This window comes from Triturus cristatus, chromosome 7 (assembly GCF_964204655.1).
Source record: "Triturus cristatus chromosome 7, aTriCri1.1, whole genome shotgun sequence".
NCBI classification, from domain to species: Eukaryota; Metazoa; Chordata; class Amphibia; order Caudata; family Salamandridae; genus Triturus; species Triturus cristatus.
In genome coordinates, this window is record NC_140590.1 from 1630529150 (window position 1) to 1630543078 (window position 13929).

The 13929-nt window shown below is 51.8% G+C and overlaps 1 protein-coding gene across 2 annotated transcripts in view; it reads right to left on the bottom strand.

The window, feature by feature from the left end:
* Positions 1-13929, bottom strand: part of SAMD10 (sterile alpha motif domain containing 10) — a 141407-nt gene that overhangs the window by 21325 nt on the left and 106153 nt on the right. The gene's annotated exons all lie outside the window — the stretch shown is intronic.

Here is a 13929-nt window from a genome sequence, read left to right on the forward strand (position 1 = left end):
GTTAAAGCCATGGACGTAATCTATGGGTCGCCAGGGGTCACAGTTGCGACCCCAGGCATGCCTTTTGATAAACCTAGCACTGCCTTTGCGACCCCTGGCCTCAGAGTGGAAAATTCAGTGCCAGGAACATATGGACAACTGGGGCGCCATTCTCTTTATTTTCAGGCAATTGTTTATTACACTAATGGTGAATAAATAAAATAGAATATTCACTAATAGTGTAAAAAAACGGAGTACAATAAGCTGGAATATGCCCTTCCATGGAAGCTGACTTAAGTAAAAAATGCTTTTGAATGTATGTTGTGTGCGTGCTTGCGGGTGAGAGTGTGTTTATGTGTGAGAGAGTGTATATGTGTGTGAATTTGTGTGTATGTGTAGGTATGTGTGTGTGAGTGAAAGTGGAAGTCAAAGGGCATGTGATGTCACTTTCTCTACCCCTGGTATTTCGGTGAATTGATGTCCATGGTTAATGCCCTGGTGTTCCTGTACAATCGAGGGCGTCGGTGTTGGGTCCCCTGCCATATCCTTTAGACTCTTTCCCAGAGTAGCCTCTCAGTCAGTCCGAAGTGCCATGTAGGATATTTGTCCATCAGATGCAGTCTGAGCTGTATTTTTGGAGTCTTGGCACTTTTAATAAGTTTGTTATCAGTCCATATAGTCTTGACAGAGGTTGGGTCCTCTTGGACTGTAGCTGTCTCTTGGTCTGCAGGATGACATCCACAATACTGAGCTCTTGCAATTCGGCCCAATTATTTTTCAGACAGAATTTGTACAGCGCTGCTAATCACCTGTGAGGATATCCAGGCACTGGGTTGCAGGGCTCAGAGGAAAAGCTAGGTCTTGAGTCTCTTTCTGAATTCTGACAGCGAGGTTGATGTCCAGAGGTGGAAGGGAAGGCCGTTCCAGGACTTGGCCGTGAGGTAGGAGAAAGAACGGCCTCCGCTGCACCTTCGGTGGATGTGCAATGTCTGTGCGAGGGCGGCAAGCGAAGGCCTCTGGCTGGTGGTGGTTCAGGCGGCTGATGATGTATGCTGGTCCTAGGTCATGGAGGGCTTTGTATGTGTGTGTCAATATCTTGCATTGGCATCTCTTCTGGATGGGGAGCCAGTGGAGGTTCCTGAAGAGGGGGGAGAGATCTGGGTGCGTTTGAGCCAGTTGTGGACGAGTCTGGCTGCTGAGTTCAGTATCATCTGTAGTCTCCTCATGAGTTCGGTTGTGGTTCCTGCATACAATGCATTGCCATAGTCCAGTCTGCTGGTGACTGGGGCTTGAGTGTTGGTTCTCCTTGTGGTGATGGGAAACCATTTGAAAAATGTTTGGAGCATGTGGAGGATGTGGAAGCAGGCGAAGGTGACTGCGTTGATCTGTCGCTTCATGGTGAGCTTGCTGTCCAGAATGATGCTAAGATTGCAGGTGTGATCTGTGGGGGTGGGAGTGGGTCTGAGTTTGGCGAGCCACCAGGTGTTGTTCCAAGGAGAGGCATTGTTGCCAATGATCAGCACTTTAGTCTTGTCAGTGTTGAGCTTCAGACAGTTGGTCTTCATCCAGTCGGCGACTTTCTTCATGCAGTTGTTGAAGTTGGTATTTGTGGTGGTTTGGTTGCCTGACAGCAAGAGGATGAGCTGGGTGTCGTCGGCATAGAATATGATGATGAAGTTGTGGGTTCTGGTGATGTCAGCTAGAGGTGTCATGTAGGTGTTGAAGAGGGTGGGGCTGAGGGATGATCCTTGAGGGATGCTGCAGATAGTGCTCTTGGGTTCTGAGGTGAAGGGAGGTAGGTGGATTCTCTGAGTTCATCCCGTGAAAGACGATGCGATCCATCTGAGATCATCTCCTTGGATCCCGATGTGGTGCAGTCTCTTGATGAGTGTGTGGTGGGATAAGGTGTCGAACCCTGCGGAGAGGTCGAGGAGGATCAGAGCCGACATATGCTCCTCTATCGAGGAGGGTGCGGATGTCGTCAGTGGTGGCGATCAGGGTGGTCTCGGTGCTGGGGTTGGCACATAACCTGGATTGGGAGGCGTCGAGCAGGTTGTTTCTCTCCAGGTATTCGGAGAGCTGCTGGTTGATGGCCTTCTCAAGGACTTTGGATGGGAAAGGGAGCAGCGAGATGGGGCTAGTAGTTCTGAAGTTCGCTGGGGTCAGCAGAGGGTTTCTTGAGGAAAGGTCTAACTTCTGCATGTTTCCATGCATCGGAAAAAGTGGCTGTGGTGATGGATGGGTTGAGGATGATGGTGAGTTGGTGGCTGATGTCCTTGCCTCCAATGCTGAAGAGGTGTTGGGGGCAGGGGTCTGTGGGTGCTCTCAAGTGATTGGAGTTCATGATGGCTATGGTGTTGTGTGTGGTGAGCTGTTCCTTTGTGGTGAGTGGCTGATCGGGGGAGGCTTCTGTTGGAGTGAGGAGATGGAGGTCAGTGGGTTGGGGCTCAAAGTTCTTGAAGATGCTGGATATCTTGTCGCAGAGTTCTTGTGAGGGAGGGATCATGTTTCTGGTGGCCGTAGGGCAGGTGAACTCTCTGATGATGCTTTACAAAAACTCTCGATTGGTAGTGATGGTTTTAACAGCCGCACATCCAAATCCGATAATTGACAGTATACAATATTAGAACAATTTGTGGTGCCTCTCAGGGTAGACAGACATCCCACTACCAGAGATGTCAAATAAACAGAAATTCTCCTAGGAGAGAATCTGTTCTAACATGTTTCAGTATATGAGTATACCCCGGCACTCTGAGGTTTTTGTGACGGTGGAAAAAATGTGTTACAGATTTATCAAAAACAGTTCAACAATTGCATGATGGGAGCACTATGATGACGCTTGTTAATATTATATCATCAAAAAATTGTGACCGGCGGATATTGTTGTTATTCCAAAAAAAGGGAAGTCCCTTATTTCGCCTGCCTCATATAGACCGATTACCCTCATGAACTCTGACGTTAAAATCTACTCTAAAATCCTCGCGACAAGGCTTGCGCAGAATATAGAGCAGCTTGTAAGCCAGTCACAACACGGATTTATTCCAGGCAAGGGAACCACCCAACATGTCAGGACAGTTATCACAATGTTTGATGCTGCAGGAACCCTGGGTGACCCTATCGCAGCATTGTTTCTAGATGCAGAGAAGGCTTTCGATAGGGTCGCCTGGGAGTACCTTTGGGCAGTCCTGAGATGGTGTGGTATAGGGCAAGGCTACATAACAGCTATACAAGCTCTATATAAAGGACCCACAGCTAGAGTCAGAGTTAATAGAGGGTACTCAGAGGAAGTCAAGATCTGTAGGGGGACAAGACAGGGTTGTCCCTCATCCCCACTTCTCTTTGCTCTATTTCTTGAACCATTACTACGACATCTGGAGAGAAATGATGGAATTCCCCCAATGGTCTTGAATGGTAGAATAGTTAAAATCCTCGCATACGCTGACGACGTGGCAATACTAACACCCGACCCTGCTATGGCTATAATTGAGGTAGAGCGAGAAGCCACCAAGTTTGGGCACGTTTCGGGTTATAGTTTAAATAAAACAAAGACTATGATAGTCAAAAATAAATATACAGTTTGCACAAACCCCAGGGTTGTTATGTCAGCTACATATTTGGGTATTGTAATTGCAGCTAACATTGATGCTATTGTTGAGGTAAATATGACCCCTGTCTTGGCTAAAGTAAAACTAGACTTAGACAGAGTGAATAATTTACATCTCTCCTTAGTCGGAGTCACTAACGTGGTGAAAATGACAATCTTGCCAAAATTCCTCTATTTATTTAGAGCAATTCCTTTATTCTTTGAATCTAAATGGTTTAATATGTTGGAGGGTATACTTAACAGGTTCATATGGGCACACGGAAAAACACGTAGAGCGTACAGATTCATGTCTCTACCTAGAGAAAGAGGAGGATGGGGTGCTCCCGACTTTAGACTATACTATTTGGCATCTGCTTTACAATACATGCAGGGTTTAATTGGAGGAGGGGGGATTCTACAGAAAGTTAACTTTTCGTCGACGGAGGTTTATGCAATTTTATTGGGTCAAGAGACAGAAAATTGTTTATTAAAATATACAGATTTTGCTTGTCTCAGAAGGAAACAATTTAAAACTCTAGATGCGGCTATTAAAGTATGGAATGCATTTTTGAAAAAAATGGGGATGGGAAGATTTCATAGATATGTCAGACTTTATAAGAACAGATACTTTCCCTCCGAAATATATTCAGACCCAGTTATGTCTGTATGGGACGAAAAGAGAATTAAGAAACTTGGGGATATAAGAGATTTAAAGGGAATAGCGCAGTTTAGTACACTTGCAAGCATATTTGATCTAAGTAATCGGGACTTCTTCAAGTATTTACAGATTAGGAGTTTTTTGGGTAAAAAGCAGGGCGGCTCAGTAGGGTATCAAACCAATGATTTTTTGGAGATCTTGAGCTCAGGTGGGGAACATACGATTAGATCAGCGTATGCTATTCTAGTTTTTTTTTTTTTTTTTTTTTTTGAAAACCTTTATTGAGACATAGGAAATATACATAGCAGACTGCCGTAGGCTCCCAATACAATGGGTTGCTCCTGTGGGCTTTTCTGATCCGGTCTCGTATCTCTCACACAGCCATTTAGCCGACATCCCGGAGGACCGGCGGCGTTGCAGTTCTACATCAAACAGTCCGGGGAGAATCACTTCTGATGTGTGAAATACGTGCTCGCCCCCAACCTGCACCATGGTGTAACCATCCCACTTGGCCAACCCACCGGCAGTCTGCTCAAGCCCCTAAAGTGTCGTAAACCATAACTCAACCCCCACCCCCCTCCCCGTTCGCCACCCTGTCACTGTCTCCTTCTTTATTGTGTCCACTTGTGCACGCTGTCGCAAACCAAGGCGCCGAGTTCCGACCAGTCGCCACACCCCATACTTCCAGGCCCATCCAACCCCGCAGTTCAAGTTTCCGTCTCGCAAGCACACTGCTAAGAAGCACACGCCGCAGACAGGGGACACCCCGACCCCCCTCCCATATACCATCCACCGTCTCAAACTTTTCACTGACATCATAGCCCATACTGCCACAATTGAGTCCTATTGTTGTGGCACGCCCTCCACGGCCTCACTGCACACCCCAGGGGCTTCAGGTTGTGTCTCCCCCTGCCCAACCTCCTCAGGGTCTCCGGCTGTCATGTACGTTCTATACAGCGCCCAGAAGTTCTTGGGGCGACTCCTGGGGGGCAACAGTTCGCTATACGTTTCCGCCTGCGTGCTGCAATACAGCATATCTCTAACCCATCGTTTCTTAGTCGGGAGAGGCCCTCTCATCCAGCAGGCCGCCACGACACGTCTCGCGATCAGCAACGCCATGTCCGTCAGACGCCTCAGCGCCCGCGGAAGAGGCCTGGAGTAGCCCAACAACGCCAGGGCCGGATCAGGGGGGATCTCTTTTTCCAAGATCTGGCTCAACTCACGGAACACCGCAGTCCAAAACCGGGCAACACCGGGGCAAAGCCAGGCCATGTGTAGGAAGTCGGCCACGAGAGTATGACAACGCTCGCACTCCGCTGTGGGGCGCAACCCGTACCTATGTAGTCTTTCAGGGGTGTAGTAGACCCGCTGTAGAAATTTGAAGTGTATCAGTCGGTGTCGACCATTCAAGGAGACCTTTTTAGTGCTAGAACAGCAGTACCTCCACATCTCATCCAAAATGTCCATTTCAAGATCCGTCTGCCAGGCTCGCCGCGCTGCAGAACACTGGGGCTCCCTGTGTTGGTCGCCAATCTTTTTAAGGATCGAAACCATTTTGGACGGCGCAGCAGTTTGAATGACATAGGAAAGCTCTGGGATCTCGGGGGGCTCCGCCCCAGACAGCCCCAAAAGGGACAGCAACGCGCCCCGAACCCTGTGGAATTGAAAGCGCTGGAGTAGCGTGATCCCCGGCCGAGTCGAGACAACGCTCTCCAGCGTCCTGGCCACTCCGTCTTGGAACAGGTCCGCCATCCTAACTATGCCCAAATCTCCCAACGCTCGTTTCACCCCTGCTTCCCGCAGAGGGGGGAGCCAAACTGCCCACTCCACCCGCATCAGCGGGGAGTATAAGAGGTCACAGTCTTGCCGTCTCATAATCGCGTGCCACGCGTGGTTAGTAGTACTGAGCGAGTCCAGTAGACCCACCCTCCGATCCACGGGTAGAAAGACCGTCGCCGGGAGCGGAAGTGGAGCCGCAAACAAACGCTCCAGCAGCACATGCGGGACGTCTGGTTCGGAGTGTATCCACGCATGCAAATGAGACGCCTGCGCCACTCTGTAGTAGCTCTCTAGGTCCGGAGCTCCAAGTCCCCCCATCTCATATGGCAGCGTCAGTACTTTCCACTGGACTCTAGGTTGTCTACCACCCCATGCCAGTCGGATCAGGGTCTGAGTCAGCTGTGCAAAGAAAGACCTGGGAAGAACTATAGGGATGTTGTTAAATAGGAACAGAAATCGCGGTAGGATGATCATTTTCATGATGGCTATCCTGCCCATCAGTGACAAAGGGAGCCTGTTCCACTCTTCCACCTCGTCTACAAGTTTGGAATAAGCTACCCCATAGTTTTCCCTCAGCAAGACCTCCGGGTCTCTATGCAGCCGAATTCCCAGGTATCGGATAGTGTCCGTTGTCCACTGCAAAGGGTATTCCATGGGGAACGGCAATGTAGCCGGGGTCAGCGGAAACGCCAGCGATTTGCTCCAGTTAACCCTGAGGCCCGACAGCGCCCCAAACCTGACCACCTCCCGCAAGATGGAAGCGAGATTCTCCTCCGGATCTCTAATGTACAGCAGCGTATCATCCGCGTAGGTGGAGATACCAATCTTATAAGAGGGAAAGTTAATTCCCTCGAATCTGTGGTATTCTCTTATTGCGCACGCCAAAGGTTCCGCCACCAGCGCGTAGAGAAGTGGGGAGAGAGGGCAACCCTGCCTGGTCCCCCTTGTGATTGCAAACGGCTCCGTGACCTGCTCTCCGAGGCGCAGCCGGGCAGTGGGCCTAAAATACAGAGCACCAATCATCTGCAAAAAAGGCTCTCCCAGCCCAAGCTTCCTCAGCACCCGCACCATAAACGGCCACTCCACTGAGTCAAACGCTTTCTCCATATCCAGGAAGAGCGCCATGGCCTTACTCTCTGGGCGCACATGCTGCATGACTCCGAGGACCGTGCGGATATTGTACGTGAGGTTCCTGGATGGTACAAAGCCTGCCTGTTCCGGCGCTACAAGTTCCGGCACCAGCAACGCCAAACGCGTGGCCAGCACCTTAGCATATATCTTGGCATCGACATTAATCAGCGAGAGTGGCCTATAGGAGCTGCACAGGTTGGGAGGCTTCCCAGGTTTTAAAATTGTAACAAGCAGGGCCTCTCGCATCGTGTCAGGCATACAGCCCTCTAGACATATATCGTCAAAAAGAGTCATAAGGTGCGGGAGGAGCTGGTCCTGAAAGGCCTTATAAAAGGCCACCGTCAGCCCGTCCGCTCCCGGGGCAGTGCCCGCCCGCATGCCTCCCAAAGCCTCCAAGATCTCGTCCTTTTGTATGGGCAGCGCCAGGAATTCCCGCCGCGAGTTAGACAAAAACGGCATTTTAAGGTAACTGAGATAGTCATCTATCTCCTCTTCCATGTGAGAGGACTGAGACTTATACAGTCCAGCGTAGTAGGTCCTGAATTCATCTGTGATCCCCGCCTCATCGGTAATCACCTCGCCCGAAGTAGTGACGAGCTCGTCGATGACCAGGGGTCGCCTAGAGTTACGCAGTATCCCCGCTAACACGGATCCCGGGCGCTCGCCCTCCCCGTACGTGCGAGCCGTGGCGTACTTCCCCATGTGTTGCACCTCTCGGTCCGCTTCACTGTTGAACTCAGTGACCAGGTGCTGCAGCCTCGTGGCTACCTCGGGGTCCGCCGAAGCTCCCTGAGCCTCCTCAAGTTGAGCTATCTGCTTCTCCAGAGCCCCAAGCCGCCGCCGGATGGATTTCAGCACGCCCGAATGCTTAGTCATTGCTACCCCGCGAATATAAGCCTTGAACGAATCCCACACCGTTTGGAAACTCTGGACTGAGCCTACGTTTACCTCAAAGAATGAGTCTATTTCCTCCGCCAGTTCCCCCCGGAACACGTCGTCCAACAGTGAATACGGCGGCAGTCGCCACGTGAACGGCGGTACTCGCCGGTGCGGGGTTGTCAGGACCAGTAGGAGAGGGGAGTGGTCCGACAATGTGCGCGGCAAAACCTCGCAATCCTTAACGCACGTAAGCAGTGACCGGGACACCAACCAATAGTCTATTCTGGTATGCACGTCGTGGAATGCCGAGTAATGCGTGTAGCCCCCTTTACCCGGGTGGCAATGCCGCCAGATGTCGAGCATGTCGAGCCTGATCAATTCTGCCTGCATGTGTAGGGCGGCGGTCGCCGGGCGGCGGGCTGGCCCCGAGGAGCGATCTAAATCCGGATTGAATGTAAAGTTGAAGTCACCACCCCATATCATGCCTGTGGGCGCGTGAAGCCTGCATTGTGCCGCCAGTGTGTCAAAGAACTCGGGGGAGTCATAATTGGGGCCGTATACATTGACCACAATCAAGTCGTGGCCCTTACCCTCGCACCTCGTTATTAGGTAGCGCCCGTCCGGGTCAGAGGTCAGCACCGTCAACCGCAGTTTCGATCGTGGGTTCACCCAAGTAACCACCCCTCTGGAGTGTGATGTAAAGCCTGCCGCAACGCTGGTGCCCACTAGCCCCTTCGCCGTTAACAGTTTACTTGTAAGAGGGAGGTGGGTCTCCTGAAGCAGCGCCAGATCAATGTGATGCCGGTGGAGGTAATTTAACACCTTCCTAAGTTTGCGATAATCATTCAGCCCCCGGACGTTCCACGTTAGAGCTCTCATTGCCTCCCCACCAATGTCACCCATCTGCTCACTCGTTCCAGTCATCTCTGCAGAAACATACCGCAACCACCACTGCGTACAGGCCAGATGGGAGTCCCCGCATACCATTCAATTCCAGACAGCCTGAAACAGCCATACAATAGTAAGTCAAAAAGTTTGCCACTCAAAAGACAGTGCGGATCACAGAGATCAATGGCAGAACGTCCCCCTAACTCCCCAACCCGCCACCCACAGCCGACCGCCCCCAACCTGGCCAGACTGATCCCCCGTCCCACCCCCCTCCCTATCCCACAACAAACATACAACACCATCCCCGAACCAGTCCCCTAAGGGACCCTGAGTGCTATCAGCGCTGGGGCAGGGCCTCCGATGAGCAGCTACTCTAAGCTCTCAACAGACCACCATATGGCCATGCTCCCGCTTCTAAACCCCCAGTTTCAGAGCAGCTCGAGCTAATATCTCCTCCCCTCCATTAGGTACGGGGGGTACCCCTACAGTCCCATCAGCGGCTAGCCCTCCCGTCTATCCAAACCTGCACGGCGCCCTCCAAACTCCCCCAGTAAGTCAACTTGGCCGTAGCCCTTTTGTCTCGTGAACCGGCCCGTGCAGTGAGCTCCAAGCAATACACAAACCAGAGTCTCGCAGTTAAGGCCGCAGGGCTATGCCGCCGTCGACCATACCATGATAAAGGATCAACCTCCGCCCCCCCACCAAATCTAGGGCTGCAACACCCAGGCATCCCCCAACACAACGGATAGGTCTCACCCAGCCTCTGCCTCCGAGTCCTCAAGGGCGGTCGTCGTCTCTTGCACAAGAATAATGTTCCAGCCGCAGCAGCACTGCCAGGGTAGCAGGAGCCTCTACGACAGGGCAACGACCCCCCGTCAGGAGACAGAGCCTTTCAAGCGGCCACCGCCAGCGATCTAGTCCTGCTCCCCCAGGCCGGAAGCCTCCGCCCGGGCAGCCGCGTCGTCCTGTAGTCCACGCCGCTGCTCCCTCGACCACTCCTTCAGGGATCGCTGCAGTTCCCTCGGGTCCGTAAAGAAGTGCGATTGCCCCTGCCTGTTGATTCGGAGCCGCGCCGGGTATAGCATGGCATAGTCCAGGCCCAGATCGCGGAGTTGTTTCTTGTAGGGTGCGAACTGCCTGCGCTCCTCCTGAACCTTCGCCGTGAAGTCGGGATAGATGGAGATGTCCATCCCTTCATATTGCAGCTTCCCCTTTTCCCTCGCCACCCGCAGAGCCGTGTCTCTGTCTCTATAATTCAGTAGTTTAGCTATTATGGGTCTTGCAGGCGCCCCAGGCTTGGGACGAGGGCCCAGCGTGCGATGGGCTCTCTCAACAACAAACATTGGGGAGAACACATCCTCTCCCAGCAGCGCCCGCAGCAGTTTTTCCACGAAGAGTTCCATTCGGCCGGTGTGCGTCGATTCCGCCACACCGGTGATGCGGACGTTCGATCTCCTCGAGCGGGCCTCCAAATCTTCGGATTTGTCCTGAATGACCTGCAGTAGCTTGCTGAATTGCCTGCGGTCCGAGTCCCATGCTGTCTGCGTCTTCTCCACCTGCGTTACCCTCTGTTCAGTCGCGTCCAGCCTCTCAGCGTTCTTATCCACTCGTTCCGACATGCGGTCCATGCGGTATGTGAGCGCATCTAGCTTAGTGTCTATCGCGGCCAGACTGCCCTGCAGCCCCTTTTCCATTGCCGCCAGTGTTGCTTTGATGTCGGCGCACATAGAGCTCTCCACAGCCGCTCCATCCGCAGGCCGCGTCGGCGGAGCTTCATCGGGGCCCTTCGGCTTACGGGGGTCAAAAGACAGTTTGGGCTGTGACTTATCGCTTTTGCCCATGGCGACTCCGAGGGTCAGCGGCCGGCTCGTGCCCACCTCTCCGGAGCCAAGTCTCGATCCTAGGGGGGGCTGTGCTGCAGGTCACCCTCACCGCCACCCGCGGGTGTCCGGAGCGCCGACCACTCCGAGTCACAGTCACTCTCTCAGGTCTCCCCTCGATCACAGCCACCAGCAGAGTCGGAGAGCAGCGTGCATCGCTCCCAGTGTCCGGTCGCCTCCTCAGGGCCGCGCCACTGCACTGGTACCGCGGTCAAGTCCTCCGGGCCGCATCCGCCGCTCACCAGACCATCCACGACACAGGTAGCGAGCTTCCGCCAAGTGGGAGGTATCCGAGGGGGGCGCCGCCGCAACAGGGCACAGGTCTGGGCTAGCAAGATCGGCAATCTCTCTGCAGTCCCCGTGGGCCCAGATCAGTGCCCACTGTACAGGGGGGGGGGGGAGGGGCGGGAGCGCGCCAACTCCCGGGCAGTCCGCAAGTGTCCTCGGCTCCCCGGCACCCAGGAGCTGCCCCAGCGCACTTCCCTGCCGCCCCCCGACACAAGGGTGCCTCGCAGCCTGCACCGCTCCCTAGGGCCGCCAGCGGGGGGGGGGTGCGGGGGGGGGAAGCGGTCCTCACCAGCATCAAGGGTGTCTCGGGAGGGCCCCCGGGTCCGGGCTCCAGGGGGTGACCAGGCTCCAGCGCGGCGTGGGCAGCCGCTCCCGTCAGAAGGCCCAAGCAGCAATTCAACCAGGGGTGGAGAGGAGAGGGGGGGGAAACACCGCGACCGCCCCTCCGCACCCTATGCGGGTCCGCAACTCTCCGGTCGTATGTCCAGCGTGCCTGACTTCGCCTCTCCGCTGCCTCCCAGGCACTCGGCAGTTGGACCCGGGCGGACGGGTCCTCCCCCCGCAGGCCGGCCGCACGTCGGGCGACGTACGACGGGGAGGTACACAGGACAGTCCAGGCTCTCGGCCTAGTCCGCTCCTTCGCTCCGCTCCCGCCGGTATCGGCTCACCGGGCCTCGATCGTCGCGGCTGAGCCTCCGGGGTGTCGCGGTCCAGTGCCAGAGGGGACCCCCACGTCAGCTCTTCGCTCTATGCCGCTGAGCAGGATCCAATAATCGGATATTTAGGGGCCTAGAGCGGGAGCTCCGCTTTTACTCGTCCGCCATAGCCGCCGGCTAGCTCCGCCCCCGTATGCTATTCTAGTTAAAACTAAAGTGGATGATTTAGACAAATATAAATATAAGTGGGTGGAGAAACTTCAAGGGGGAATAGATGACTTCCAGGAGTCGCTGGAACTGGGATGTACCATACTATGCTCGGCCTCCCTGCAATCGCAGCATTATAAAACATTATTTTCGTTATACTATACCCCAGATAGAATTGCTAAATGGGGTGGTACTAGTGGGACCACCTGCCCTCGCTGTAGCTCGTCAGAAGCGGATATTATCCATATGTTTGCTACCTGTCCTCAATTATACACGTTAAAAAGGGATATTAAGAGCTTTTTTGCCCTTGCACTGGGGTTACAGGTATCGTTAAATCCCCTGATGATACTATTGGGAATTGGAAATAGCGAGTTAGATAAAGAATTTTTATTTATGGCTATGGCGGTGTATAGACTAACCCTAGCCAGGGCATGGGTAGACGTAACCCCCGCCTCCATGCAAATATGGTTGGCAAATTTAATCTCCATATTTAATTTAGAAAAACCTATATATGCCAAGAAGGGAAGAACTGGGAGAGCCTTAGGCTTAAGAATATGGAAGCCATTAGCAAGGTGGAGGGACGGGATAGGGTAGTGAATAAAAGACCGAGGGGGTCCTGTTTGTTTTTGTTTTTTTGTGTGAATTTTCTTTTTCCACTAAGTCAAGTTATGATATGATATGATTACTTAAATTTAAACTTTGTGGATAAATTCTCAATGGTGTGTATGCCACCTCTATCAGGGGGAATATGTATTAATGAATGTAATTGTGCAATGTCGAAAGTAAAATAAAATATATTTAAAAAAAAAAAAAAAAAAAAATTGTGACCACAGTATGTTATATCCTAATCTAAAAAAAGAACATCATACAAAGTTTCTTTTTAGCAGAATTTAATCTCATACGTGACATGAGAATTTCATATGGTATATGTAAAATTACAAGGTGTGAATATACAAGTCAAGTCCATATAATACATTTCAGAATCTAATGCACATTCTATGTTCTCTATTCCTGTTTCGAAAAGATCGTAGTCTGATGTGAGAATCCAAATGATGAAGTTGGTTTTTTTCCTCCCAAAAACAGCCGACACGTGTTTCGTTACTATACGTAACTTTATCAAGGCTTAGATTTCGTGTACGCTGGTGTGGAATACACCGTGGGCACAGTGTTGCCCGAGGAATCTGTATGTGATCCGTTACTACTGGACCAATCCTTGGTTTGATTTCTTCCTATCGTGTGCGCTGGTATTAACGAACAACGTGAGCACCGATTAGTCTAAAAAGACTGGATATGATCCGTCTAGTGCTGGATCAGTCCTTATTTTAGATCACTCTTATTGTCGTGCGTGAAATGTGTTCCAATTAAAGTTACTTCATAAAAACATTATTCACATGAGTACTATTTATTTCCCTTTTTCTGCTCCTAAAGGCAACGACTATGATAGCTCCTTGTTTCCAGCAGGCAAAGAGCCGTGAGTCCGGCTTCGATTCTCTGATGATGCTGAAGGGTTCCTTGGTGTGGTTGGCGTTTGCTTTGCTGCGGTTAGCTACGGTGTCTTTTTTTCGCTTTTTTGAGTCGTTGGTGGTATTTGTTGAGGGCTGACTTGAAAGTGGCTTGGTCTGTAGTGTCCAGTTGTTTGCAGCAGCATTTCTTGTCATGTGTTCTAGTCTGTACCAGCTGGTTTGTTAGGTGGATCTGCAGATCTTGGCTTATTTGATGAGGGCGACTTGGTCGGCAGCATTGTTGATCCAGGTGGTGAAGTTCTGACCTGCTTGTTCCAGGTTGATTGCAGGGTCAGGCTGGGTGGTGTTGAGGGCGTCTATTACATTTTGTACTTGATATTCTGATATACAAGCAGTTTATGAGAGTTGTTGGCTTTGTTCATTCTAGCATTTTATTGTTTAGCGTTGTATGATATTATATTGGGCATCAAATGTGATTATAAAAATGCCTTGTTCGAGAAATAATGATCATGATAATGGTGCTCGATTAATTTGTTGG